Source organism: Saccopteryx leptura, chromosome 7 (assembly GCF_036850995.1).
Source record: "Saccopteryx leptura isolate mSacLep1 chromosome 7, mSacLep1_pri_phased_curated, whole genome shotgun sequence".
In the NCBI taxonomy this organism is placed as follows: Eukaryota; Metazoa; Chordata; class Mammalia; order Chiroptera; family Emballonuridae; genus Saccopteryx; species Saccopteryx leptura.
The window spans coordinates 114,609,475-114,634,588 of NC_089509.1; the positions used below are offsets into that span (position 1 = coordinate 114,609,475).

General features: G+C 48.0%; 1 protein-coding gene across 1 annotated transcript in view; it reads left to right on the forward strand.

Annotated features, from left to right (window-relative positions):
• Positions 1-25,114, forward strand: part of DIS3L2 (DIS3 like 3'-5' exoribonuclease 2) — a 320,107-nt gene that overhangs the window by 188,757 nt on the left and 106,236 nt on the right. The gene's annotated exons all lie outside the window — the stretch shown is intronic.

Consider the following 25,114-nt stretch of genomic DNA (forward strand, 5'->3'; position numbering starts at 1 on the left):
CCGAGGGCAAGGCCCAGGGTGGACCCTGGGAGAGATGTCCCAGGAGAAGTCACAGACTGAGGGAAAGGCCCAAGGCAGACCCTAGGAGAGATGTCCCAGGAGAAGTCACAGACTGAGGGCAAGGCCCAGGGCGGACCCTGGGAGAGATGTCCCAGGAGAAGTCACAGACCGAGGGCAAGGCCCAGGGTGGACCCTGGGAGAGATGTCCCAGGAGAAGTCACAGACTGAGGGAAAGGCCCAGGGCAGACCCTAGGAGAGATGTCCCAGGAGAAGTCACAGACTGAAGGGAAGGCCCAGGGCGGACCCTGGGAGAGATGTCCCAGGAGAAGTCACAGACTGAGGGCAAGGCCCAGGGCAGACCCTGGGAGAGATGTCCCAGGAGAAGTCATAGACTGAGGGCAAGGCCCAGGGCAGACCCTGGGAGAGATGTCCCAGGAGAAGTCACAGACCAAGGGCAAGGCCCAGGGTGGACCCTGGGAGAGATGTCCCAGGAGAAGTCACAGACTGAAGGGAAGGCCCAGGGTGGACCCTGGGAGAGATGTCCCAGGAGAAGTCACAGACTGAGGGCAAGGCCCAGGGCAGACCCTGGGAGAGATGTCCCAGGAGAAGTCACAGACCAAGGGCAAGGCCCAGGGTGGACCCTGGGAGAGATGTCTAGCAGAATAACTCGGAGGATGAGACCAGGGAGCCTGGAGGCGAAGCGGAGGAGAGGGTAAGGAGACAGGCAGAGCAGGCTGAGTGGTGAAGAGTCGTGAAGTGTGGGAGAAAGGAAGGCAGAGGAGGACTGTAAGAGTCTTTAGTTTTGGCAGCTGGGATGACCGTGCTGGAACTTGTGTCTGTGGCTTTGAGGGAGGCATTCCAACTGCAGGTGGCAGAGGAGGGAGTGGAAACAGGGACTGGAGGTTGTTTTCTTTTTCTTATCTTTTCTTTTTATTTTTTCAGAGTCAGAGAGAGGGATAGATAGGGACAGACAGACAGAAACGGAGAGAGATGAGAAGTATCAATCATCAGTTTTTCGTGGCGACACCTTAGTTGTTCATTGATTGCTTTCTCATATGTGCCTTGACCTTGGGCCTTCAGCAGACCGAGTGACCCCTTGCTCGAGCCAGCGACCTTGGGTCCAAGCTGGTGAGCTTTTCTCAAACCAGATGAGCCCACGCTCAAGCTGGCGAGCTCAAGGTCTTGAACCTGGGTCCTCCGCATCCCAGTCCGACGCTCTATCCACTGCACCACCACCTGGGCAGGCTGGAGGTTGTTTTCTGTAAGAAGCTGGCTGTGAAGCTAGAAGCAGGGAGGGCGGGATGAGAAGAGGCTTTGTTCTTGTTTCTAAGATGGAAGTGATGTCAACGTTTTTCTGTATTGAGAGAGAAGAGTGGATAGAGAAGGAAAAGTTGAAAACATAGGACAGAGAGGAGCTGACTATTTTTGCAAGGTCTCTATGAAGAAGGCGGGAATGAATTCTGAGTGTAAGTGGAAAGTAAGCCCAAGATTGATTGAGAAGGCGGACACCTCCTCCTCTGAGGTGAGAGGCAGGATAGAGAAAGGGCTGTCGCTGAGTCTTCACACCTGGTACTATCTGTTCTCCCTGTGTGAGCAGGGACCGCCTCCCAGGGCAGACATGGGGGCACTAGTGAGAGGGCCAGGGAGGGAGCTGACCCGAAACCCTCCATGCACGCATTACCAGGTACACCAGCTAGGTGTGCCAAACTGCAATTACTAGCAAATCTAGTGGCTTTTCTTCAAAAATTCTCAGGCTTCTAGGTTTGGGAGCAGAAGCTGCCATGATCCAAATTTGGGGGTGTACTGGGAAGGAGGCATGACCATCCCCAGGAGGAGAGAGCTGGGACCCTGCTTCCCCCCAAGGCTGTCTCTTCTCCACCTCCAGCCATTAGCATGACCATCCCCAGGACAAGAGAGCTGGGACCCTGCTTCCCCCCAAGGCTGTCTCTTCTCCACCTCCAGCCATTAGCATGACCATCCCCAGGAGGAGAGAGCTGGGACCCTGCTTCCCCCCAAGGCTGTCTCTTCTCCATCCCCAGCCATTAGCATGACCATCACCAGGACAAGAGAGCTGGGACCCTGCTTCCCCCCAAGGCTGTCTCTTCTCCATCCTCAGCCATTAGCATGACCATCACCAGGACAAGAGAGCTGGGACCCTGCTTCCCCCCAAGGCTGTCTCTTCTCCATCCTCAGCCATTAGCATGACCATCCCCCCAGGACGAGAGAGCTGGGACCCTGCTTCCCCCCAAGGCTGTCTCTTCTCCATCCCCAGCCATTAGCATGACCATCCCCCCAGGACGAGAGAGCTGGGACCCTGCTTTCCCCTGAGGCTGTCTCTTCTCCATCCCCAGCCATTAGCATGACCATCACCAGGACAAGAGAGCTGGGACCCTGCTTCCCCCCAAGGCTGTCTCTTCTCCATCCCCAGCCATTAGCATGACCATCACCAGGACAAGAGAGCTGGGACCCTGCTTTCCCCTGAGGCTGTCTCTTCTCCACCTCCAGCCATTAGCATGACCATCCCCAGGAGGAGAGAGCTGGGACCCTGCTTCCCCCCAAGGCTGTCTCTTCTCCACCTCCAGCCATTAGCATGACCATCCCCAGGACGAGAGAGCTGGGACCCTGCTTCCCCCCAAGGCTGTCTCTTCTCCACCTCCAGCCATTAGAAAGGCTTCACCTGCCACCTGGTCAGAGGTTCTTAGAGAAGGGGTCCTGGAATCCCATTGGATTCTTCCTCCTCAGCACGGTCGTGGCCTTCCTCCTGTCCACCCTCCTCCTGGCTCCCCAGTTCTCTCCCCTGTTCTGCATGTGCAAGAACCACATCATGTTGCTTTTCTGCTTGAAACGCTTCTTGTCCCTGTGGGTGTCCACATTGTTTAGCAGAGCTTTGTTATAAAAGCCCCTAGTCTCCTCTTCTATCTTTCCCACCTCCCAATGCCACTTCCCTAAAACACACACACACACACACACACACACACACACGCACACGCACACGCACACGCACACGCACACGCACACCCCTAGTGACAATGTTCCCCGCACTCGCCCTGCCCCTGCTCAGACTGCCTGGCTCCCTGCCTGCTCTGTGCTGGCTGCAGTCCCATCGCAGAGCAAGGTGAAACCTGCAGACGTTTCCTTTCCTCCTGGAAGATGAACTGTTCCCATCCTCGCAGCGCGTTTTCTTCAGGCACTAATGCAGCAATAAACATCATTGCTCTGGATTGAATTCCTTGCTTGTTTCCTAAGAGCAGGGAGTACCTCGAATATCTCTATATCCTGAGCATCAAAACCTGGGTTTAGAAACCAATTCGTTTAGTCAGTCTAACCAAGCAACCTGGTGGATGCCTTCAGTCTCCCTCCTTCTTCTGTTTCTTACCGTGCCCTTTGCATTTCCACCCTGGAGTCTGTGGGGAGTCTGTGGGTTGTCTGTGGGCTTATACGGGCTCTCCTAACACAGTCTGTTTTTTTGGAACTTGGTGTACCTTTCCATCATCACAGTGACACCTTTCAGTTCGTTCCATCATGTCTCAGTGATACTGTGAGATCACTGAGTCACATCTTATGTCCCTGACATCTGTTGCTCCAGCGCCGTGATCGGCATACCTGAGCCTCGCACCTTCCCCCCTCATGTCTGCGTGGGCGAGTCCCGCGTGGTCCACACCGCCTTCTCCTTTCACGCCCGCAGCCTTCCGCGGAAATTCTTCTCATGTGCTATTCTGCCACTTTCCTTGTCTCCCTCCTGTCTGTATCCTTGCCATTTCCAAATGCTGTGAGGGCTAATTTTCTGATAAAATTAACTTTCTGAATGAATTTCGGCATAATAGAAAAAAAATGCAGTTCTTGATACAAAACTCAGAATTTTCTTCCCCTTAATTGTTTTTTTTTTCTTTTTTTTTTTCTGAAGCTGGAAACGGGGAGAGACAGTCAGACAGACTCCCGCATGCGCCCGACCGGGATCCACCCGGCACGCCCACCAGGGGCGAAGCTCTGCCCACCAGGGGGCGATGCTCTGCCCCTCCGGGGCGTCGCTCTGCCGCGACCAGAGCCACTCTAGCGCCTGGGGCAGAGGCCAAGGAGCCATCCCCAGCGCCTGGGCCATCTTTGCTCCAATGGAGCCTCGCTGCGGGAGGGGAGGAGAGAGACAGAGAGGAAGGGGGCGGGGGGAGGAGAAGTAAATGGGCGCTTCTCCTATGTGCCCTGGCCGGGAATTGAACCCGGGTCCCCCGCACACCAGGCCGACGCTCTACCGCTGAGCCAACCGGCCAGGGCCCCCTTAATTGTTTTGGCTAACAGACTTCCTAGTTAAGGAAAGGCTTTCTAGCAGTGCTTCCCCTTTGGGAAAAGCCGGTATCACAGATATCCAAGCATGGTATTTCTTTGGTGGCAGGTAGGTCTTAATTAATAGTATGTTGAAACATTGGAAATTGCTTGACCTGTGGTGGCGCAGTGGATAAAGCGTCAACCTGGAACGCTGAGGTTGCCAGTTCAAAACCCTGGGCTTACCTGGTCAAGGCACATATGGGAGTTGATGCTTCCTGCTTCTCTCCCCTTCTCTCTCTCTCTCTCTCTCTCTCTCTCTTCTCTAAAATGAATAAATAAATTAAAAAAAAACAACAACATTGGAAATCGAAAATTCTTTTCGTTCCCTCTGTTGGAAATGTTTGGAAGTCAGATGTGTATACAGGTATGGGGATAATATCAAGGTAATACTAGAGCAGGGGTTGGGAACCTTTTTGGCTGAGAGAGCCATGAACGCCACATATTTTAAAATGTAATTCCGTGAGAGCCATACAATATGTTTAACACTAAATACAAGTAAATGTGTGCATTTTATGTAAGACTAACACTTTTAAAGTACAATAAGTCTCTGAATTCTTTTTAATAACTTTGTTATGCTATTGCTAACCAATGATGAATAAAGTACTTCTTACCATTAATGTGACTTCTGGTGCTGCATGGTTTTGCTGATGGCTTTGTAGTCTGGTTGATACGTGGTGAGATTAAGCTTCATGTGGGCGTTGAGACTTCCATCCGTTAAACGCAATCGTAGGTTGGTCTTAACGTTCTTTAGATGTGAGAGAGACTGCTCACATGCATACGTAGAACCAAACATTGTCAGTACAGCAATACTCACATGCTGCAGTGTGTGGTATGTGACGGGAAGTGTGTTCCAAGTTTTGACAATCAGCCGGTTCGCGGGTTGAAGTTTTTTCATTTCTCCCCACTTGTGTTTGCTCACCAACTCTGCTTGCTGTTGTGCAAGTAAATCTTTCCAAATCTTAATTCAGTGACTTGAACTTATTCACCCACATGTCTGAGGCCTTCAGGTCAGCAGCTTGTAGCTCAAAATCTCTGACAGAGACACCGGGGATGTAACTCAGGTCGGCGCTGTCCACTGCACTCTTGTGTGGATGGGTGATGAACTTAAAAAGACGAGTGCGCTCACGAAATTCTCCAAAGCGCGCTTTGAATGACTGCAGGAGATTAGATGTGAAGCCCGCTAGCTGCTGGAGATCAAGATGTGGAGCAGGGTCACTTGCTGTGCATGCATCTTTAAACTCTCCCAGTTTTTCAAAGTGTAGTAAACGATGTCAGCGATGAAGAGTTCCAGCTTGTTTATGCAAACACTGCTTGTTGAAGGGATAAGACTGTATTTCCAACGCCTTGCATTTTCACATTGAGCTGGTTCAGATGTTCAGTCATGTCCACGAGATAGAAGAGCCACTCAGTGTTAGCTAACTCAGGATGCTCGACGATTTTCATTTCAAGGAAAGTTTGGATTTTGCTCAGACAAACCGCGAAATGACTGAGCACCTTCCCTCTTGACAACCAATGCACATTGCTGTGCAGAAGCAGACCAGGATAATTATTCCCAACTTCATCCAGCAGTGTTTTAAACTGACTATCATTTAAAGCTCGGCCAACAATAAAGTTGACCTCCCGAATGACCAGCGACATCACCTCACCAAGTTGCTCGCCACACATCTGAGCACAAAGCGCCTCCTGATGTAGGATGCAGTGAAAACTTCGGATGGGTCTCTTTTCATGTTTATGTAGAAGCGCTACGAATCCTCTGTTTTTCCCCACCATGAACGGAGCACTATCAGTACACACCGAAATAAATTTATCCATCGGTAGATTTTTTTTTTTTAGCAAACTCAGTGAAAGACTTGAATAAATCCTCCCCTCTTGTCTCTTTCATAGGCAAAACAGCAAGACTTTCCTCACGTAGTGTGTCACTGACAGCATACCTTGCAATCACACTGACCTGGGATAAATGGCTTACGTCTGTTGACTCATCCAAAGCGAGAGAAAAGAATGGTGCTGCATTTATGTCCTTCACTTGTGTTGTCTCAATTTGATTTGCCATCATGATGGTATGATTGTGAACAGTTTTTACTGACAGAGGCATGTCTTTTATTCGTTTGATTATCTTGTCTTTATCTGAAAAGTCAAAAAGTTCATTGGCAACATCAAGCATGAATGTTTCGGCATACTCCCCATCTGTGAATGGCTTTCCGTTTCTCACAATTGCTAAAGCACCAGCAAAGCTAGCCGAATTCCAGTCACCTTGTTGGGTCCAAACACGGAGTTGCTGCTGACTAGCTTGCACTCTGCACAGTAGCTCTTGACATGCTTTCTTTCTGCTGTCCCCGCTGGATATTTTGATGCAAATGTAGTATGGTGTGTGTCGAAGTGCCACTTTATATTTGACCGTTTCATCAATGCAATTTTATCATTGCATATTAGACACACTGCAGAACCTGCTCTCTCCACAAAGGCAAATTCCTCTGCCCATTCCTGCTGAAAAGTACAATACTCCTCACCTTCTTTTAGCCATCTTCTTTGTCAAAAGGGTTTCTGCAATTAGCTAGCCTATTACTTGATTAAAAGGAGGGAAGTTTACTTCCTAACCTCACAACGACCCGTGTACGTTACGCATTATCCAATAAAAATTTGCTGTTGTCCTGGAGGACAGCTGTGATTGACTCCAGTCACCCGCAACCGTGAACATGAGCGGTAGGAAATGAATGGATTGTAATATATGAGAATGTTTTATATTTTTAATGTTATTATTATTTTATTAAAGATTTGTCTGTGAGCCAGATGCAGCCATCAAAAGAGCCACATCTGGCTCACGAGCCATAGGTTCCCAACCCCTGTACTAGAACATAAAAATCAAGTGACATTTTGAGACTAAAAGTCAACTTTAGCCTGACCAGGCGGTGGCACAGTGGATAGAGCGTTGGACTGGAATGCAGAGGTCCCAGGTTCAAGACCCTGAGGTCGCCAGCTTGAGTGCAGGCTCATCTGGCTTGAGCAGAAAAAAGCTCACCAGGCCCTGGCCGGTTGGCTCAGCGGTAGAGCGTCGGCCTAGCGTGCGGAGGACCCAGGTTCGATTCCCGGCCAGGGCACATAGGAGAAGCGCCCATTTGCTTCTCCACCCCTCCGCCGCGCTTTCCTCTCTATCTCTCTCTTCCCCTCCCGCAGCCAAGGCTCCATTGGAGCAAAGATGGCCCGGGCGCTGGGCATGGCTCTGTGGCCTCTGCCTCAGGCGCTAGAGTGGCTCTGGTCGCAATATGGCAACGCCCAGGATGGGCAGAGCATCGCCCCCTGGGGGGCAGAGCACCGCCCAGGGGCGTGCCGGGTGGATCCCGGTAGGGCGCATGCGGGAGTCTGTCTGACTGTCTCTCCCTGTTTCCAGCTTCAGAAAAATGAAAAGAAAAAAAAAAAAAAAAAAAAAAGCTCACCAGCTTGGACTCAAGGTCACTGGCTCGAGCAAGGGGTTGCTCGATCTGCTGAAGGCCCACAGTCAAGGCACATATGAGAAAGCAATCAATGAACAACTAAGGTGTCGCAACAAAAAACTAATGATTGATGCTTCTCATCTCTCTTCATTCCTGTCTGTCCCTGTCTATCCCTCTCTCTGACTCTCTCTCTGTCCCTGTAAAAAAAAAAAAAGTCAACTTTAAATGGTTATCTGCAGAATTTCCTCTTGCCTAGAGATCTGTAAAACATTGGGTAAGATCTGCTATTTCAGTCTGCAGGAGGCTGAAACAGAATGTGGGTGGTGGTGTTAGTCTTGTTAGGGTCACGACTCCCTTTGAGCATCTCATAATAGTTATGGACTTGCCTTCAGAAAGATGCACAAGTGCGTATATACACACAGTGTATTGCATAGTGCATAGGGCTTACATTTCCAGTAATATTACAGAATGAATAGTCTGAAAAGCCCTTCTTTAATAAAACTGTTGAAAATAGTCCTATCTTTTAAAAATGAATGGCTAAGCTGGGCATGGCAGACCCTAGTTAGGTGGCTCAATGGATAGAATTTAATCCCGGTGGGCCAGGGTCGCAGGTTCCGATCCCTGGTCAGGCACATGAGAGAAGTAATCAATGAGTACATAACTAAATGGAACAACTAAGTGGAATGAGTTGGGTCTTCTTTCTCTCTCTCCCTTCCTTCCTCCTTCTCTCTATCTCTAGCTCTCTCTCTGAAATCAATGGGAAAAAAATTAAAATAAAAAAAAGGAAAGGAAAAAAAGAAAGGATGGCAAGTCCTTAGAAGCCAGGAGTAAAACAAGAGCCGATGACCAAGGGAGGATGTATGTGCTAGAGCAGCTAACATAATGGTATCCTCTGAAGCCCAGTGACCTAGACGCTTTTCTCAGGACCCAAGTTAATACTGACTGCGTGGTCCATGTACTTTAAGCCAAGTATGTAGTTTAAAGTGTTACCAGGCAGACAGCGTTTCTAGAAGCCAGGCAGAATCATAAACATATTCTTTCTGAAGGAATTAACCCTCAGTGCACATAAAAGTCATGAAACATCGCTAAAGCAATACTTGGAGGAAAATTTATAACTTTAAGTGTTTATATTAGAAAAGGAGAAAGTTTTTAAAATTGAGCCTATAAAGATTAGCTTCACAAATGTTACAGATAAGGGGAAGATACCGAATAATTTACTATATGAACATATACTGTGGGTATAAGTACTGAACCAAAAAAATGTGAATTAACCTATTGCAATTGTAACAATAAAAACCCCTTCTGCGTCCACCCAAAATATGTAAGACAAATAAGCAAACTCTACTATATTTTTCGTGCAGGTCATGGGGAAAAACAGAATTTATTTACTTGAACGACAAAAATTCCTGTTTCTACTTTTGGCCCTGCCAAAAAGGAAATCTTAAAAAATAGACACAAAATATCAAACATAGCTGTTAAATCTCATTTTTGCTTTTATAGTATTAGAATGTTATTTAATTGTCAAGCTAAGGGCATTTTACCAAAAACCATTAATGTTTGAAAAAATTTTGGCATGTTAGCATTTAACTTTGGAACAGAATTTGAAACATATGAACATGTACATATGCTTTTTTAATATTGAGCTTCGGCATTATATTTAGATTTTATATCATACATATTATATTTATAGTGTTCATGTTCCATGAACATTTCAAGTATCTTTTAAATAATAACAGAAATACAGTAAGTAACTCCCAAACTTGCAGTGAGAGGCAAATGGAATGAGGAAAACACACAAAATCACCTCAGTATAGAAGAAAGCATGACATGAGAAAAAAGAAAATGTTGGCCCTGGCCGGTTGGCTCAGTGGTAGAGTGTCGACCCGGCATGTGGATGTCCCAGGTTCGATTCCCAGTCAGGGCACACGGAAGAAGCACCCATCTGTTTCTCCACCCCTGACCCTTCCCCTTCTCTCTTTCTCTCTTCCCCTCCCATAGCCATGACTCAGTTGGAGTGGGTTGGCCCTGGGCACTGAGGATGGCTCCATGGCCTCTGCCTCAGGCACTAAGAAGAGCTCAGTTGCTGAGCAATGGAGCAATGCCACATATGGGCAGAGCATCGCCTCCTTGGGGGCTTTCCGGGTGTTTCCCAGTGGGGCGCATGTGGGAGTCTGTCTATCTCCTCTCACTGAATAAAAAAAGTGTTTAGAAAGAAGCAGGACAAATAAAAAGCACATAATAAGTTGCCAAAAAATTAATAAGTACATTAAATTTCACTCTGTAGTTAAAAACCAATAACGGTTAGACTGGATAAATTAACTATATGCTTTTTTTTTAACAGATGCACTTAAAATATGAAGACATTAAGATTAAATATAAAAATGTAATTATGAACGAAGACACAAAGATGAAGTGTAAACGAGGCTCACCTAGGTTTCGATCTGTCCTCACACTGCTCAGGCATCCCACCTCAACATCTGCCCTTCAAAAGTCTAGACCTAAGAGGTTCTAGAAAGAGGCCTTAGGCCTACTTCTTGCATTTCCTGCCTGAGGACTTTCCCCTTCCCAGGAGGAGTTGAACATTGGGGAGGTCCATTCCCTTTAGGGAGGAATATGCTCATGCCTTGTTCTGTTGGCCGTGCACTGCAGTGGCAGTGGGGTTGCTGCCTAGCAACAGAAGCTGAATGAAGGTCACTGGTTTTCCATCTAGTCGGAGACCCGGTCGGCTGCCTCTCCTGCTGCCTCTGCAGTGAGGTGACGTAAAGGCGGCATAGATTACATTGTCCTCTGCACCACTCCGATCTCGCACAGGGTTTTCACCACAGCCTCAGCTCTGGCCACACCCCACCCTACACCCTCGCATAGCCCCAGTCAACAGGGAATAGAAAGACAGAGTCAGAATAGAAAACTAAGCGCTTGTCACTTGGGTCATTGGGAAGGAAATAGGTTCTGCAATCAGAGTCGTACTTCAGGCACTGCGGAGAGAGCCTCTCCCTGCTGTGTCCCCCTCAGTGAGCTGGACCTTGCACTGCCGTGCTCCAAGGGACACCCTTCCCAAATATTGAACACTGGACTGAGAGGGGCAACTGAAATTTAATTTGGAACGTTTAATACATTAGATGTTTGAAACATGCCACATGTAGCTTAAAAGTAAGATCTATGTGCAACATCGAATTTAACAAAAAGAAACGATGTTTAAAATCTGTTCCTTGTGTTCTAGAAGAAAACCCTTGATAAATCTTCCACAGATTTTTGGAAAAGAAAAATTCCACATCAGGGCAATTTTCTTCCTGGATCCCTTTCTGGATTTTGTCTCTGACATCTTCATGATGTCCAGTGCTGCGAATGCTAGTCCTTCTACCCTCCTGTGTGAAGTCATTTCTAATCCCGGCTTTGAAACATGGGTTTTTTTCCCCATGCAGTGTCTTGTGTCAGAGGGTGTTCTGACCTCAGGCAAATGCAAGGCAACCCAAGTTCTTGATCTCAGACAAACCTGGTTTTTGTAGTATGGCCCTTGCTAGTGAATCTGGGAAGAGGAATGGCAAATTCTGTAGAGCAGTCAGCTCAGAAGGAAGTGTGTGTCTTCCCCACTCGTCTGGGACATTGGAGAGTGAACAGTTTTAACTCTCCTAGTAGTGTGAACATTTTTTACTGAGTTGTATCTTGACTCGAAAAATCCGAGTAACTGAATAGTCATGCGCGTCCTCTGGCATGGAAGCGGGCTTCTGGGCTCCTTGCCAGTGAGGTCCTGTTTTGAGGACACAGAATGTAAGTGGAAAGATGAAGTGGAGAGACAGCCCCACCCCTCCCAGTCTTATTCCTATGTTCCATTTGAATCTTCTAGCCTAATTTCTGTGGGGTCTGGGCTTCGGAAATTCTCTTTTTTCATGGATGTCTCAGTGCACCTTGTTAAACCAAATTTGGACTGTGGCCTGTTCATCTGCTTCCAGCTCTGCTGATTGGTTCCAGTTTCCTTCCTCATTAAAGCCAAGATAATCTGGCACCCACCAGCCAGGCATCCTCAAGTATCTGGCACCAAGGTAAACCTGGAAGCCAGTTAAGAAGCCTTGGTGATCCAGCGCACTCGTTGCATGATGAGAGGCAGTTGTGGTATACCAGAAAGCACACTGGGGTAGGAGCGGGGGACCTGGGTCTTGTCTCATCTTTGCCTCTCCTGCATCACGTAAGTTTGGGCATGTCTGCGGTTTCTCTGAAATTCCCTTTCCTCGGCTATATGGGTGTTTGGACTAGACGGTTTCTCCAATGTCTTCCCGTTCCAAAATATTGAGTATATGAAAAGCTAAAGGAACAAAGCTCCATTTATGCCTATTGTTGCAAAAACACAACCTAGCTTCAGAGGTATTACCAGTAGCTGCCAGAAGTTGCCTACACTACGGATACTTTTCCATAAAAGTAGATAGTATGGCAACAAAATGAGAAGAGGCACAGTCTGCATCTCAGAGGAAAACAGTAAGCTCTCCATGCCTCACATTTCCCAGTCTATAAAGTGGAGATAATAACCCAATTTAACATCGCGGGGAAGATTAAGAAAGATAATCCCTGGCACTTAGAACTGTGCCAGACACAAAGGAAGTGCTCGGTGGAAATTATTCTTCATATAAAAATGAAAGATTAAAATTGACATGGAATTTTAGTAAGATTATGCTGAAACAGTATATTCAATTGCTGTTCAGAAGTCAAAGTGGGCACAGAATAGAGAACCCAGAAACAGACACACACAGGTATGATCCCTCGTTTTCAAGGTGTTGCTGCAGTGTAGTGAGGAAAAGGTAGTTTTATCAGTAAATGGTTTGGGATCAACTGGCTCTCCATATGGGAAAAAATGAACTTTGACCCTACTTCACACCATACATAAAAGTCAGTTTCATGTGGCTCATAGGTCTAAGTGTAAAAAGGTAAAATATTAATACTTCTTGAAGTGTTAACACTTCTAGAAAGTAACATGGAAGAATAACCTCATGACTTTGGTATAGGCAAAGATTTCTTAAGCAGGACACAAAAAGCACTAACCTTAAAGTAGAAGAATGATGTTAGAATGAAAAGGCAAGCCACAGAAGAGAAGAAGATATTGTGATATATCCGTCAAAGGACTCCCATTGAGAATATGTAAAGAGTTGAATAGGCACTTCATAAAAGAAGACAGCAATGGCTGAGACCATTAGTCCATGGGGAAGTGGAAATTAAAACTGCAGTGCAATACTATGTTCCTACCTAAATAGTTAAAAACTTTGTTTTTAAAACTCACAATATCAAATGTTGGTCGGGAGGTGGTGCAATTAGAACTCTCATACCCTGAGTGGGAGTGTAAGTTGGTACAACCATTTTGGAAAGCTCTTGTATGGTATATGATGGAGCTGAAGAGATTCCTACTCCATAACCCCACAGTTTTATTTTTAGATACATACTCAATGGAAACAAGTACATATTTACAAGAATGCTAGTAGCGAAGTTATTCATAATAGCAAAAACTAACAAAAAACCAGGTGTCAACAATAGAATGACACATTGTTGGATATTCTTGCAATGAAATACTATTTTTCAATTGTACAGAGAAAATTCAAAACACAGAATGGATGGAGTCTCAAAAATTTGTTGAACAAAAGAAGCCAGACGCGCATGCATGCGCGCGCGCACAAACACACACACACACACACACACACACACAGTGTGAACCCATTTATGTACAGTGCAAAGACAGGTGACACTGGTCCATGATTACAAATAACATAGGTCAGAAAAGCAGTTATCTTTGGTAGGTATAAAGAGTAAGAGGGAAATACAAGAGAAACTTCTGGAATTCTGGATATGTTCTATTTCTTGAACTGAGGGGTGATTTACCTACATGTGTTCCTGTTATAAAAATTCACTGAGCTGTATGCTTAAGGTTCATATACTTTTTGTATTTTATGCCTCAACAAAAAGTTTATTTTAAAAAGTAAAGGAGCACAGAAAAAGTGGAAACAGCCCAAATCTCTATCAGCTGATGAATGATAGTTAACTAAATCCAGTCTAGCCGCACAACGGAATAGTATCCCACCATCCGGAATGAAGGGCCAATCCGTGCTAGGACGTGGATGGGCCTGGGACCTGTGAGGCTAAGTGAAGGAAGACGCAGAGCATCTGATCCCATTGACAGGGAATGTCCACAGTAGGCGCCTCTGTACGGACAGAAGGTAGATGCACAGCTGCCCGGGCCTGGAGAGGTTGGGGAGAAACAGGGAGTGCCTAGTAACAGACTTAGGCAGGATTCTTTCAGGGCGTTGAAACATTCTCAAATTGGTTGTGGTGATGTTGCACAACTCTGTATAAACTGAAAATAATTGAACTGCACGCTTTAAATGAGTGAATTGTGTAGTATGTGGATGAAATCTCAATAAAGCTGCTTTGAAAGGAAAAGCTGAGGGATCCTGAGAGCCGTGGAGCGCTCGCAGCCCCTGAGGAGAAGGCTGCACTAGGCGGCCCCGTGGCACGGTTAACACCAGCACCGGAGTCCAGCAGCATCTTGATCCTGGCTCTGCTGTTTGCTACGTGTGACATTGGGGAAAACATCGGAGCTCTCCAAGCCAAATGTCTTCATCTGTAAAATATGAATATGAGTAGTATCTACCCCATAAAACTTTTGTGATGATTCATTTAATCAAGAAATACATGAATATCTTTCCCGTGCCAGGTCGAATCAGTGGTAACTGTTGTTATAATTAGCCAGGAGGTTTTGCATTTGAAGAGTCTTGACTCCATTTTGTCACAGTGACAAGTAGCTCTGAGAAGATGTCCTGAGGGTAGCACAGCTTTGCCTGCTATATCACATCCATATCTACTGCAAAATAAAAAAGAAACGATCATCTTAGTGACCCTGAGTTATTAATATTGAGTTATATTCTGCTATTAAGAAAAGGAAGTAGCCTGACCAGACGGTGGCACAGTGGATAGAGAGTCGGAATGGGATGCGGAGGACCCAGGTTTGAGACCCCGAGGTCGCCAGCTTGAGCGTGGGCTCATCTGGTTTGAGCAAGGCTCACCAGCTTGAGCCCAAGGTCGCTGGCTCGAGCAAGGGGTTACTCTGTCTGCTATAGCCCCCTGGTCAAGGCACATATGAGAAATCAATCAATGAACAACTAAGGAACCGCAACGAAGAATTGATGTTTCTCATCTCTCTCCCTTTCTGTCTGTTCCTCTGTTCCTATCTGTCCCTCTCTCTGACTCCCTCTGTCTCTGCCACAAAAAAAAAAGAAGAATAAAGAAAGAAAAGGAAGTACATAATACATTTATAGAGGATTTTCATCCAGAAGTATTAAAACTATAAACGATTGATGATTGATTCTGTTACCTAGCAAATTTGGCAATTCATAATACTTTATATGAAATCTAAGTTTATAAAAAAAGTGGAAAACTGAGTTGTAACTGTAGTCGATATATGGATAGTTCAAAATTAGAAAGTGACCTTTGATTTTAGGAGTGAGTGACAAGGTTTGTATTTCAGTGAATGTTTATTGTCCTCATAAAGCAGACACTTTTGGTCATGTTGAAAACATACTGTATTCAACTTACATAGTTGTCTTAAAATGGGTGTTTTGCAAAGTAAATGTATAACCCTTTTTTAAATCTTATATTGACAGTGCTTATAGCCTATAGGAGTTGAGAAATAAACAGTTGTTAGTTATACAGGTACCTGATACTAAGGGGGAAATCCCATAAAGTAACAGTCTAGGGAGCCAGATTTTGATGCAAGGTATCTGAGCTCCCCCGGCTTTAGTTTCTCATTTGTAGAAAGAGATCTTAGCATCGGAAGGATTAAATGAGTCAATACAAAATACTCTAAAATCAAACAGTCAATACCCTACCGTTTTGGGGACAGCTAATATGGTGGATTCATATTGTAAGCATGCATAAATTATGGATTTTTTTTTTGTTAACTTTTGGGAAGCCTTGGGAAATAAAAAAAAATTTCTTCTTTGTGCAAGGAGATCAATTAATGAAACTGAGTAGCTAGGTCTAAGAAGAGCTAACTGGGAATGGTGGGAAAGTAACAGGAACCCACAAAATGCTCTCCAGAAAGGAAAATGCTACAATGATATAAACCTTTCAAAAGTTTTTGCCTCTCTGAGTTCAAGGTGACTGAAAGTTGCTTTCATTTCAGCTGAGAGGAAGGCAGGAATTGCACTAAGCGGCTGTTGGTAATAGTTAACATTTAGTGAATCGGTATCAAAATATACACAGATGTTTATATTTCCTTAAAACTTGTTGAAAATATCTTTTCAATTTGGGTGTTGGAGACTTGTAGTTATGTGTTGTTATGTAGAAGGAGACTTTTTTAAAATAGAAAAATCTACAAATGAGTGAAAACAGGCAGAAATGAAGTGATTCAGCCTGTATCTTTGGGAAACGGGTCTGGTGGGATCATACTAACATTTCTTGTGCCCTCAGGCGCAAGAGAGAACAGGTTCCTCCTGCTAGCCCCCCCACCACCACACACACACACACACACACACACACACGGAACCTTCACAGCGATGACAAAAGCCACGGGCTGCCACCAGCTGGAGTCACGTTTCTGGCATCACACAAGCTGCTTCCTTTTCAGAAGGGCTATGCCCAGTTCCTGCGACTTCGTTTACTTAACTCACTTAGCAGAGGCCGCCCACGGAGGGTCTGGTTGCCCTTACCCACCAGAGACCTGGTCAGTGAGCTGCACCGCCTCTCCTGCCCTGTGCCCAGGCTGGCCAGCAGGGCTTTCTCATGCTGTGAGCTTGGGGGGTCACGGGGAGGAAGGTGGCTGGGTGGGAGGGGCACAGCAGGTTGTTGGTGCTTTTATTACGAAAACAAACCCATTTAGGATAGAAAATTTAGAACGTCCATGTTGAGCAGAAAGAAAAATTCATAATCCTACCACTCAGACATTTTCAAGCCAGGTTTGCGTTTTTTATTTTATACTCTTTATCATTATTGCTTTTCCAGCCTTTGAGAGCTGGAAACGTTACAAACGCATGTAACGCAGAAAGGAGCAGAGTCCCTGTACCCTCGGCCCCCAGAGCTCATCACTGGGGACATGTAAATTCTGCTCTTCCGAAGCCATAACCCTCTCCTGCCTCTGACGGCTTGTCTTTCTTTTAATACTGTAGCTAGTTCTACTTAACTGGATTTTTCCTTTTTAAACTGTTTTCTTTCCTTGGCTTCAGCCCCAGCAAACTTTTTTTTTATTATTATTTTTAATTTTTGGATAGAGAATTTTGAACATGCAGAGAAGCAGACAGAAGAGTATAATGAAACCCCTGTTCCCATCACCCAGCCCCGGGAACCCTGAAACCGGGGCCAACCCACCCCGTTCACGCCGACCCCCTCTCCCAGCCCTTGTGATTTGGATCTGCCAACCCTGTAACTACCTTCAAGGGTCCTTCTTGGCCACTCTGGCTTCACTCCCTTTTGGACACGAGCAGGGAGAAAGCGCCTGCCCTCCTCCTCGCGAGCCCGGGCTCGGCTCTGCGTCCTGTCCCTGGCCTGACCGGGTGACCTGGGCTTTCCCCACTCGCTCCGCTCACTCGGCGTCCTGGAGACGCCGCGGCCGGGTGCGCCAGCTCCCCATGTGCGGCTCCTCACCCTCTCTCCTGCTAATGAAGGGGGCCGGTGCCCAAGTCGTTTGGAAGGGGGAGCGTGGAACTTGCTACCTGGGTGTTCCCCTTCCATGCTGTTCACATAAATTTAAGCTTAGATTTCTGAGAGTGAGATTGAACATGACAGGAGTTGCTGTGTGGGCAGCTTGGCTGAGCGCTTGCAGACTGACAGAGCCTTTGCAATAACGGAGAGAGGCTCTCTGCGCCGCTGAGCTCCAGGAGGTGAGCTCACTAGTTACAGAGTTTGCAACTAAAGGTCCTCACCAATCCTTTGTTGGATGGCAACAAGAAAATTAAAAAAAGACAGTCACAGACTCTTCAAATCCTGGCTTTCGGAAGAACCTGGGAAACCATCTCGTACCCCCCCCCCCCCATACGTGGTCACCTTGCATTGCTTTCAGATTTATTTGTCCCAGAGATGTTTTTGCTTTAACTCCTTTTACGTTTATGAAATATCCTCAAACCCTCACCACGTCATGGCCAGGGAGCACTGCCATGGCTTGCTGTACCAGTGGTCAGCTTTTGTGTTCGATTACATAACCAAGCACCACAGAGAATTGGAAGACGTCAGGGTTTGAGTCGTCCCTCTTACCTAGCAACCCGATCAGTGTTTCCACCAAAGTCAGGGAATTTGCTTACCCCAACTAAAAGGTGGAGTTATCGTGTGGCCGCAAGGTGAGCTAGCCCTGTTGTTTCTCAGCTATGGAGTCTGTCTCTCAGATTCCGTGGGACCAAGCCAAGGCTAGGCCCGCATCCTGGCTGGACACACTGCCCGACGTGAGAGGCCCGTCGCTGCCGGGGGCATCTGCACGGAGGGCAGGAAGTCCCCTTCTCTCAGCGCTCTCCATTAGATCCCCCCTTCCTAGCTCCCAGAACACTGTTTCCTATCGCTCTAAGGCTCATGCCGCTGAAAAGACTGGCCACGGGGTCGAGAGGGTGATGCACGCGAGAACACTGTGTTCCTGTCCTGTCGCCTGCAGGGAAGGCAGACAGACTGAGAGATGGGAAGTCCACCTTCTGTGTCAGTGTGTCTGTTAGGCCTTGCTTCTTTTCATCATCTGCCTCTGCTTACCAAGTGCGTTACTTCACTGAGGGGTTGATTGAGTTTGCTTGCCTGTCAGCGCCATTCCTAAGAGACTGTGGTCTTCTTCAGGCTCCCTGTTTTCAGGTCAGTATGGCCTTAGACGACATCGGCAGAACCATGGTGTGCGGAGTGAAGGAGTGAAGGAGGCGACAGCGTGAGGAAGTGACTATGACATATTCAGTTAATGCCACCTGACTGCTTATAGCTCTCCAGTGGTTCCCCATTACACTGGAAAGAAAATCTGAGCGCTTCATTCTGCCCCAGGGACATCTCTCACCGGGGGGGCCCCTCCTCCAATGGCCTCCAAGCTTGAGCTTCGAATTCTCCCCTTCTTCCCCGTCTTCCTTCTGTTTCTTAGCTGCACTGCGCTTCCCCGCCTGCTCAACCCCTTGCTCTGGGCATCCTCCTGCCTGGGGTGCTGTCCTCCAGGTCACCATGCACCGTGGTCCTGTTTAGGCAGACATCTCAATTTATTTGCTCACACACACCTTTCCTAAGTGAATCTGAGGCGGACCCAACATTCTCGTCACCTCACCCTCTTTCATTCTCTTTACAGTCCTTTTACTACCCTAAGTAATCTTACCACTTACGTATTTGCTTGCTGTCTTTCTCCACCAGGACGTCAGCTCTGCAAGGGAAGGGACCTGGTCAATCTCGTTGACTTGTATGTCCCCAGTGCCTAGGAAAGTACCTGCCACTAGTAGGCGCTGACTGTTTGTGAGGGGCTCGTTGAATGAGGGCGGTCATGAGTACCGTGTCGGAAGGAGATGTTGAGGATTACGAGGTGACTCAGAACCAACCTTGTGGGTATTTAGCCACAAGGAGAGAAGATCGAGGGGCCATATGCTCACTGTCTTAAGTGTTCAAGGCCGATGCTGCCCCAGAAGCAGAGCCCAGCCCTGCTGGAGGGGGTCTGCCCGCCCCTTCACTCATCTCTCTGAGCCGCGTCGCTCTGCTCCGAGGAGACAGGCTTGTTCTGGGCAGCCTCAGGAGGTAAGCCACACCGGCAGGCGGACACCCGAGGACGGTGTATTTTGGCACAGCTACGGGGGAATTTTTTTATTGTGTTTCCGACTGAGGATAGAGTGGCCTCCGCTGGGAAGTAGTGATTTGTAAGTCACGTGAGGTAGGTAGGGATAGGTGGGACGCACGCTGGGGACACCAGGTGTGGGGGCGACCACAGGCTGACACAGGGACGTGGGATGGGGGGAGATTCGGACTTGGGAAAGAGAACTATCTGCAGTGTGGAGCCACGAGGAGACTCTTAGATCTTCCCTCGGAGAAACGGTGGTGGCCCTGGCCGAGGCGGGCGTGGTGGGCAGAGGAGAGACGGGCGGACGGGAGAGGCGTTGGGAGGGAGGGTGCCGCACGCCTGCGGGATGCAGACCCAGGTCTCTTCTAGGTTTCGGCAGGGGTGGGTTAGTAGGGGGGGTTCCACTTCCGGGACGGAGAGCATGGGGAGAGGAAAGGTCTTGCGGGGGGGCGAGGATGTTTGAGGGGATGTGTGTGAGAGGCCTGAGGGACAGCTGTGTGGCCATTCCCAGCAGACCCTTGTGCGTGTCGATCTGGAGCTTGGAGATGTCCAGGCCGGGGACACAGACTGAGGACACGGAGGCACAGAGCAGCTTGAGCTCCCGGCAGTGGACGAGGCAGTCCAGGGAGAGAGCGCAGACTGGGAGGAGAAGGCAGCCGGCTGAGCTTGGGGCATGTCAGGGACAGGAGAGGACACGGAGCTGGAGGAGGAGCAGCCGCAGTGCTGGGCACGCAGGTGGGGCCCGTAGCCAAAAGGAGAGGGTCTTAACAAGGGGGACATCGCCAAGCCCCAGATGTCCTACAAGGTCCGGCCCAGTCAGACCTAAAAGGGTTTGAATTCAGTGACACAAAGGCCATTAGTGACCTGGACAAATAGTTATTTTTTGCTAACAATGCTATTACGTGAAATACTAAGTGCATTTCACGTAGCAGCACTGTTCCACTACATGCTGGTGTGTCCTGCTGGGTGGGTCAAGAAGAGCCTCTGTCACCACTGTCCAGTCTCAGCAGCGGGTAAAGGCGACATCAAGTGACCCGGGTCTGGAAGGCCCTGTTCTCTCTCTCGGGAAGGCAGGGGAAGCCTGGTATTCCCACCTGTAATAGGACAGCCACTCTGCCACCAGCCACAGATGACTGTAAGCTGGCAATTTAGAAAGAGATGGTTGGATCTCAAGGGCTTATGATTAAATAGAATTAGAGCCAGTGGCTTAGTGGTTGCTGCAGAACCAGGCCGGCTGCACGTGCTCAGCGAGGTTGGCAGTGGGCACCGGAGGAGCCCCTGCAGGGTCCGGGCGGGAGCTGGGAACGAGGCTGGGCCGGCCCCTGACAGGACCCCTGAATCCGTGGTGAGAATGTGGCCTCTGTTGAATCATAAGAGATAGGGAGGCGCTTCTAGCTGTGGTCCACGGAGACAGAAAAGGGGGTTGTATTGTGTCCCGGAGTTAGGGCGACACTGGTGGAGGGTGGGGGTTGGTAATATAAGGAGCAAAGGCTCTGAATCTGACTTGGCTTTGAGTCCAGGGTTTGTTACTTACCAGCCAGGTAAACTTGGACAAGTGACTTAGAACCTCGCTGAGCCTCCTGTGACTCATCTGCGAAATATGGTTTACATGGCTCTCGCCAAAGCTCCGTTAATGTGTGCGGAGGCCCTGGCATGAAGGAGAAGTTAAATAAATGGTCGCTGCTGCTGTCCTTAATATCATTTTTGTGATCGTCATTGTCAGCATTGCATTTGTGTAGTTATAAATTATAAAACACTTTGTGTGTTCTCACTGAAGTAAAAACAGATTTCAGCTCACCTCACTCCCATTCGGTGAGGCTTTGTAACCTTCCTCTCTCGTGGCACTGGTAACATCGTACGGTTACTACGGTAGCACATCTGCCAACCACAGTGGGCCGTTGAGTGCCTCTAGCGGAGGAGTTGGCCTCTTGTGGGGGACCAGTGCTGAGATGGACTCGTGCTCTGTTTCCGTGTGTCATGGATCCATGTTCGGAAGCCCCTTCTCGCCATCAGAGCCCTCCAGAAGTAGAGCAGTGGCTTCAGGATGTGAGCTCTGCCCCTTGAGCTGTGTCAGGGGCCACCTGACAGGGACACTGCTGGGCAGCGTGGCAGACAGGCTGGCGGAGAAGACAGCTCTTAAGCACCTGCTTTAGGTGCTGTTAGTGTTTTAATTGCATGAAGCAGTGATCATGTCCTCTCAAGGTCACGCAGAGGAGCATTTGTATTCACTTAAGTTTGTGGGCCGTGGGCCGGTTAACCAGCCGTAGCCGGCCTGGGGGACCTTCCCTCTTCAAACCTCACGAGATCCGCCTCAGCCCACGGGATGAAAGCGGTCTAATGTGAAGGAAAAAAATCTAAGGAATACTTCTACGTGGATGACAGTTTTTCTTTAAAAACATCAAACTTGTCCTAAATGTGTTGGCGGCATGTATTTTGTAAACTTTTGGATCTATATTTTCTCTTTCATAGAATAAGAACTACAGTACAACTACCTCAAGAGTTCTGCAAGTTCACATTATGTAAATATATGTAATAAAATATTTACTTAGTGTTTCCATAAAAAATGTCCGGAGGAGAGAATAAGAGAGCGTCTCTTTGCTGGTTTTAGAGGCTCTCCTGGGAATTCCGAGTGAAACTGAAGCCTCTCAGATATGTTTTGATTGGCCGCCTTCATGTTTTATCTCCGGTAATGAACTCTTTGTCAGTTTGTCAATTTTGACTAAGGACAGAAAGTTCATGTGTAGTAACAACACAGAGACTGAATTTAAAATTATGATTTATATCATGATGTAATAATCCCCTCTCTTTTCCTTTTGTCAATATTTACCTGTTAGGCCAATATATTACAATTCTGACTTCAAAAGGAGACACTTTATTTTACCTTCTTCCAGTGTTGATTTTAGATACTTGTAATATCAGAATTGGAGATGAGCTGTCTGAGCGGCTTGGCCGCGTCCTGGGGGCTGAGTTCCTCGATCCTCACAGGGCGGCCTCGCCGGTCCCCGTGACCCAGCAGCACAGCGGTGTGGCCCTCAGAGCGGGGCAGCCGAACTCGAAGCCGTGCGCCCTCCTCATGCTCTCGGCCGTCCAGACAGCCTCCTCTGCTCTGCAGGAAGGAGGCGTGGTATACGATCCCACAGCAGCCAGGCTCTTAGCTGGACTTCAGTTTTCCCCAGTGGATTCATGTTACAGGCCTGGGTGGGAAAGCCCGATGCGTGCCCTGTGGGGAGGTGGCCTGAGGGTGGTCCCAGAGTGTGAGACCGATGAAGACTAGGGAATCTGAAGTCCTTTCCCTCCCCCGAACCCCTTATTTCAGCCACGCATGTTTAAACATTCTTCCAGTTTAAAAATCGAGGGATGTCTGTCCACTGGTGGTACAGTGGACAGAGCATCAACCTGGGACACTGTGGTCCCAGGTTTGAAACTCTGAGGTCACTGGCTTGGGCGTGGGCTCATCTGGCTTGAGCCGCAAGGACACTGGCTTGAGCATGGGATCATCAACATGACCCCATGGTTGCTGGCTGGAGTCCAGAGGTCACTGGCTTGAAGCCCAAGGTCACTGGCCTGAGCAAGGGGTCACTGGCTCAGCTGGAGCGCCCCAGTCAAGGCACATATGAGAAGCAATCAATGAGCAACTAAACTGTTGCAAATACAAGTTAATACTTCTCATCTCTATCCCTCCCCTGCCCCCTCTAAAACAAACAAAACAAAACAAAAACCTGAGGGAAGAATCATCCCCCAGTGGAGAAGGAAGGGGAGGAGGATAAGCAGCTACAAGATGTGCAGATACATTGTTGATGCCTCCGGCCGATTATCTGGGAGCCAGAGGAGCAGGTGGGGCTCTATCAGTAAACTCTTCTGAGTCAGCCTGGGTACCAGTCAGGATTCCTTCAGTGAGTCATCATAACTGAGAGGGAATTGGTTGATTTGTGAACTGCCGAGCCCATAGGTGGACTAGTTGCAGGTTCAGCGGATCTGGGATTTCAAATGAGGTCATTGTGATTTCTCCCTTTATTTCTTAGACCTATCATTGACTCTATTGGCATGATTATGTGGCAAAGATGTTTCTTTGGCAGTTCCACTTACAGTGGTCCTTACTCTTACTGGGATCATGAGACCCTGAGATTCGGAATCCTGGGACCCTGAAGTCTGCCTCAATTCCTGGAAATAGACTCAGAATAGATCTACTTGAGTCCCATACCTACGCCGAGGCCAGTCACTGTGAACAGGGTTGGGGCGTAATGGAATTGCAGCAAGCATGTATTTAAATTTAAGCAAATTCACCTTTGTGCTCATATAATCAGTGTGCTTCTGTGTGCCCACGATGCTGTCTTCAAACAACACATTTACCTTACATATGTACTGATTTTCATATTCTGTCCACTTTGTGCATTTTCACATAATGTGTAAGTGTGTGTGTACAATTACATATACTATATTTGACAGGTGACTTATAGGATGTTTGAGTAAATCTTTAATTTGTGACTTTCCTGGCCTCCAACACAGATTTAGGTGCAGCTCATTGGCCCGGGTCATCTTACCATCTCTGTTGGAGCTGGTAGGACAGGCAGGTCCTGTTGGAAAACAGCCCCACAAGCAGGGGAAAGGCAGTTCTAAGAGGGAGAACAAGAAGAGTCTTGGCCAGAAGGGAAAAGGCAATAGGCAAACCAGTTATTGATTTGTTCACTCAGCAGGTGTGATTGATTGTCTACCGTGTGTAAGGCATTCTGGGCACTGGGCCTACAGCAGCGGACTTCCCGCAGAAGGCCCTGCCTTTCTGGAGCTTACACTGGCCTGAACAAGGGGTCACTGGCTCAGCTGGAGCCCCCCGGTCAAGGCATAGGGGAGAAGCAATCAGTGAGTATGAGGAGTGATGTCTCTTACGGGCAAGACAGGCATGTGGGTAACTCAGTGCAGATGTGCTGCACTATCTGGTAGCGATGAGACCTTTGAAGAAAAGGCCAGGGGGACCATCTTCAGTTATGGATTAGGTGCTTTAAAAGTGCAGGTGGAGGCCCTGGCCGGTTTGCTCAGTGGTAGAGCATCGCCCTGGTGTGCAGGAGTCCCGGGTTCGATTTCCGGCCAGGGCACACAGGAGAAGCGCCCATCTGCTTCTCCACCCCTCCCCCTCTCCTTCCTCTCTGTCTCTCTCTTCCCCTCCCGCAGCCAAGGCTCCATTGAAGCAAAGTTGGCCCGGGCGCTGAGGATGGTTCCATGGCCTCTGCCTCAGGCACTAGAATGGCTCTGGTTGCAACAGAGCAACGCCCCAGATGGGCAGAGCATCACCCCCCTGGTGGGCATGCGGGTGGATCCCAGTCGGGCACATGCGGAGTCTGTATGACTGCCTCCCCGTTTCCAACTTAAGAAAAATACAAAAAAAAAAAAAAAAAAAAAAAAAAAAAGGTGCAGGTGGAGGACACAGGGCAGAGACTCTCCTCTTGTCCTGGATTTCTTTCAGTTGACCCTCATTAGATAAGAAGGGTTTTGATAGGCAGATTCCGTTGAAATGATCCCAAGTGCAAGAAAAAGCACGAGCCGAGCCAGCATCGGAACGGGATGAGGTGATGTGTTCTGGGAAGGGAAAGAAGTTCCCCAGGATGGCTGCATACAGAACATGTGG